This window comes from Anopheles aquasalis, chromosome 2 (assembly GCF_943734665.1).
Source record: "Anopheles aquasalis chromosome 2, idAnoAquaMG_Q_19, whole genome shotgun sequence".
In the NCBI taxonomy this organism is placed as follows: Eukaryota; Metazoa; Arthropoda; class Insecta; order Diptera; family Culicidae; genus Anopheles; species Anopheles aquasalis.
The window spans coordinates 80,420,647-80,425,646 of NC_064877.1; the positions used below are offsets into that span (position 1 = coordinate 80,420,647).

A 5,000-nucleotide genomic window follows, 5' to 3' on the forward strand; every position below is an offset into this window, starting at 1 on the left:
GAACTCAATAGAACGCTAATGAGTAGAGTGAAAAGGAGGAAGTCAAGGAAAGAAGAGTCAAGGGATTCTATCTAATCACGCTTCCATGTACAAAATGCGAACAAAAATCCAAAACATCATAAAACCACACGCCACGGGGTACAACAGAGGATGCGCGAGGGAATTACAGTAAAGAGAAGCTACCGACTCAGTACGTGAAGGATGAGTTTTAACAGAAAGAACATGTGTTTTTGTTTGTGAAAAAGGGGTTCGCTGTGCTACATTTGCCATTTTCTCCTCCTGCTAAGTATGGTCCGCACGGGGTCCAACTGTAATCCCCAACTATTTGATTTGCTTCAGATTTTTGCTTGTATAGACTCAACATGAATACACATGAGTCGGTCGGCCAGCTTTTTACTCTTTGTGAATACGGAATAAGTTGTTCTCAATAGTAAGTCGCCACAATTAATCAGCAACTAAATAGAATAAAGCAATCAATCCATCTATCTACATCTAAGCACAACACTACGAACAAAGGAAATAGTTCAGCTAAAGGGTGGAATTACAGCCACGCAATATACACCCAAAAAACTACACACACGAAACCCATACGCGCAATAGAACCAAACAGTCTGCGAAAAGCGTCGAAATTATTTGTATTAATCCATTAGCTTCATCGCGACCTATCACTTTCTGACAAATTTATTCATAAGCGAATAGTTCCATACCACCGGCCGTGGTAGCAGCACCGCGTACACGGCACAGCAAATACTAAACCGCTCCCACAGCGTGAAGATTATATTTTAAACCAATAGGAAGCTCTACTGCAGCTAGCAACTTCTATATCATACTTCAAACCATAGTAACGACTAGTGTGTATGCGTGTGTTTGAAATGGCAGCTTTTTGTTAAGATCAATCAGTAACGGCATTGTTTGAATGTAATTGATGAAAACGTGCGTGAAAACTGCATACAACATTTGCAAGACGAATCTTATCCGCCACCACAAATGAACAAAGCCTGGAAAATTCATAGTTTGTTTTCATATTAATTTGCATTTCTTTGCCCTCCAACGATTACTTTGTCGTAACTGCCTACTGCTGCATTGAGCGCCACGAGTAGAAACTCGAGGTCGTCAAACATTAAAACGAACAAAGGCTCTGCTGGCTGCGAAAGCAAGTCCCCCCTTCCGTTATCCGGTCCCGTGGTGGTTGTCACGAACATACCTAGCATGCTAAGCCAACAAACTCAACCACGCGAACCAACAATCCTTTTTCCTGCGCCTTAGGAAGTATCACTTGTTTGGCGGGATTACGGGGACGTAACCGGTGTTAGATGATTTCGTTTTGTTTTTGTTTTTCTTTTTCTTTTGATAAGATAAGTTTCAGAGTTAAGTATGTAAGCTTCTTTATTGCTATTATTTTGCAAAACTACGATAAGTTATCCCGTATAAGTTTGCTAGTTTATACTTTCACCCAATATTTAGTGTTAGGCACGCGTTTTTTTATATATATATTTGGACTACTACACAGTGTTTCTTTTAACTTGTTTCATAATTGATTAAAAGCAAGGTGAAGAGAAGGCGGTCTGTGTCGAAAAAAGGCACGTCGATGTAATAAGAGATTCATCGGACAATTAACTTTCAGTTCTAGGCGTAAATATACAAAACAAATTGCTAGCGTAGGGAGAAGAGCACGCTTGTGAGGTTTAGAATTGGCAAAACACCCGCGCCGTATGTTTACCAGTAAAGGCAGAAAAACGATGTTCGTTCACCTTTCATCTTAGATGGGGTATGAACACCGCTTGATGTACAACGTTATATAACGAGAAGAAACAAGACAAGATTTACTGTGCAAACATTGTGTTTTTTCGCCTGCATATACCCAAAGGCAAGGCAAAACAGCAGCACAATTAATCATCATATCGACAATATATGTAATGGTATCATTTACAGCGCAGTTTCATTTGGTAAGGATCTGCTGCTAGCGCCCAGAAGAAGCAGCAGCAGCAGCAGAAGTTTAGGGAAATATGAAAATAAGTTTCAAGTGAAAGGTTTTCCACAAACACACCGTTCAGTGAAAGTACCACTCTCTGTTACCCCTAACCGCGCGCGCGAATTTGAATGTCCACACTGCTGAATTGAGAGCAGGCAAGACACAGGAGTCCATAGGGGGAGGCAGACTGATGATTAGAGAGTGGATGTGAGTGTGTGTATTGTGAAATCCCTTTTTTTACTTGTCTTTCCGTTTTGTAAACGCCATAATGCAGCTCATTAGTAGTAGCGCATCCCAGTCAAGAGAAGGGAAAGAGAAGCAGAAGGGAGAGAGGAGGATCAGGAAAAACTAGGCGAAAGAACTATGGAAACAAACGATCGCGAAGAAACCTTACAATAGAGATGGATTGAATATAAATTATGAGTTGTTCTATTTTATTTCATTTGTTTTCTTTATTCTGCCGGGAGGGTTGGGTTTGTTATGGAGTTCGTTTGTGACATGCATTAGTACAAATCGCTGCCTAGTGTTGTGGGGGCCGCCTTACATTGTGTACCAGCAACTTGCAGCCTCTGTTCGCAGCGATGTTATCAGCCTACAATCTTTCAATCTTTATCGGGCAGTCTACTCTCTCGTGCAGAATTAGGCTCCTCATCTACCTGTGGTTCAAAGTACTCCTTTTGTTGTCTCTAGCACCATTTTTTTTAACTATGATGATCGCTTTTTGTTAGAGGATTGTAGGTGGCACAGGATTCGGCAATATTTTTGCGTCAACGGACACGCATACATTTTTTAAGTTTTTTTTCTTTGCAGCGTATGTAAATAGGTACAATTGTGTTTGTCCCCTTAGAAGCAGTGTGTTTCGACGGGAAACGAATTAGTTTCAGCCGTTTCAATAAAACAATCAGTATTGCAGTAGTATTGCTGCTTATTGCTGATACTCACTCACCGCTCTATACCAGCCGAAGATCGTGTTGCATCGAACGAATGTATCTGCGATGCAGATTTCTTCACTGGATCTCACTCTAATCGCTTGCAGCATCGTTTGTCGAACCTTGAAATGCAAAACCGCGAGAGTGCCATTTCTTAACTGAATCATAAAAAAGGAAACAAACAGTATACTTACGGCATCATAAACGATTCGGTATTCTAGTGTTTCCGGATATGCTTTTCGGTAAATGATGTTGACTAGGCGTTTCCTATAAACCTCTGATCTATCTGGTTCCGCGACTTCTTCCTTTGGCTATGAGCAGCGTGTATGTGTGCTGTGTGCAGGTGAGCAGAAACAATATAAAATCAGGTGATATGAGAATGACGAGTGGAAGAAAATCGGGCTGAGTGTTCAAGCTAATAATTATAAGGTGATGCGTGATGTGCTTAGTGATTATTGTACAGACCAGCCTGCACGAGGGTGAGTGTGCCATTGCTAGTAATCAAATGAGAGAACGAGGGAATTTACGATTTTTTTCTCGGTTTTCTCGGTTAATGAGGTACGAAATGTTTGGGAACGTGAAACAACATTTTCCGAATGTATTGGAGCGGTAGTAAAATCAAGTATTAATCAATCAGTTGCACTGTACATAGGCGGATGTGGATTGCATACGAAAAAGTACCAACCAAGAAGCGCGAATGTTCGCGAACAATGTGCCCCTGTGGATGCCGAGGGTCTATTTTATGTGTACAAGCAACATTAGACTGTAGCACAACAGTCCACAGTGATGAGGATGTAAAGGAAGGATGTACATAGAAAAGCAGTAAAAATGAATCATTTTTTATTTACAATCAATTTTTGTTCAGGAAGCAAATGGCCGGTATAACGGTGACCGAACATACAATAATAGATTTTCTTCCTCCCGGGTCAGCTGAACAATTGGAGTAGACGAGGAAACCCGTTGGGAGTAGACATGGAGGCGCATGGTCTGGCCGGAAAAACGAGATTTTTCGTTCGAGAAACAAAGCGAGACAGAAAGCGAGAGAAAGAAAGAGAGGGAGAGCTCCCCAGAGAGAGAGAGAGATTTAAGGAGACAGACAGTACGATGAAAAAAAGGGAGAAACATCTTACGATCGAACAGATAAAAACAAATACTTAATACAAATCATGTGCAGCTTAGCTGCATTTTATACGAATTTTCTATTTAGAACGAAAACGATCGCTGCGAACTTGGGAATGAGATTTATTTTTTTAATCGTACGAGTTGCTACCACCGGTGACCGAACGAGAATAAATTTCGTCACATTAGAACAGTGATCTCTTCTGGGTGTACTGTACAGTAGCCGCCATTGTAAAACCAATAATGCGATTCGAAAAGGATCACCGAATATTCGTGATCGTGCGAGGGGAAGCATCTAACATGTTGCTATATCGGTTCTGTATGCTCTGTTCTGCGTATACTTTGTGGGCAAATTCAGCTAGCACGACATTTAGCGTGTGATTTTGTTTGATTAATAGGTTTTTCTGTGCTTTTATTTGCTGTTTCAGGCATTTTTGAAGCATTGGGATGATTGGTTTTTTGTCTGTTTTTATTTTGTTTTTTTTTGTTCCCCATTTAGCAACAGTGTTGGGCAACAACACAGGAATGATAAGACTCGAAAACTTACAAGTAGAGAAAGTGTGATGTGAAACAGTAATAAGTTTCATGGAACGAATTGTGTATGCTAGGCTAAGATTGAATAAGAATGATTGATTCAGGAAATAAGTACGTTTGGCCCTTGCGGGTAAACTATTGGTACGAAAGGCAACAGTAGTTTATTAATTTGTACTTGGGAACACACCGTAATGTAAACCAAGGCTCTCGGCACACGGTAAGGCGTAGGAATCGATGCGGAAAATTAGTTCACTCTCCTTGCAAAAGAGTCTTAGACCAGAAACGTATTGATACAGCGAAAACAATTTTAAATGAATGTAGCAACGTAGCATCAATCTGGAAAAGCGCATACAAAGGCGATAGTGTAGATGTGGCTAAAAAAATAGTTGCAAGCCTTTTTCCGTTGGCATCACTGCTGACGTCATCGATGATTTCATTACTTTATG

The 5,000-nt window shown here is 40.6% G+C and overlaps 1 protein-coding gene across 1 annotated transcript in view; it reads left to right on the forward strand.

The window, feature by feature from the left end:
* Window positions 1-2,409, forward strand: part of LOC126569115 (uncharacterized protein DDB_G0285291-like) — a 5,503-nt gene extending 3,094 nt beyond the window's left edge. The window contains exon 1 of the mRNA XM_050225997.1: window positions 1-2,409. This exon is cut by the window's left edge and continues 3,094 nt beyond it. The gene's annotated coding sequence lies outside the window, so the exon portion shown is untranslated.
* Window positions 2,410-5,000: the final 2,591 nt, after the last annotated feature.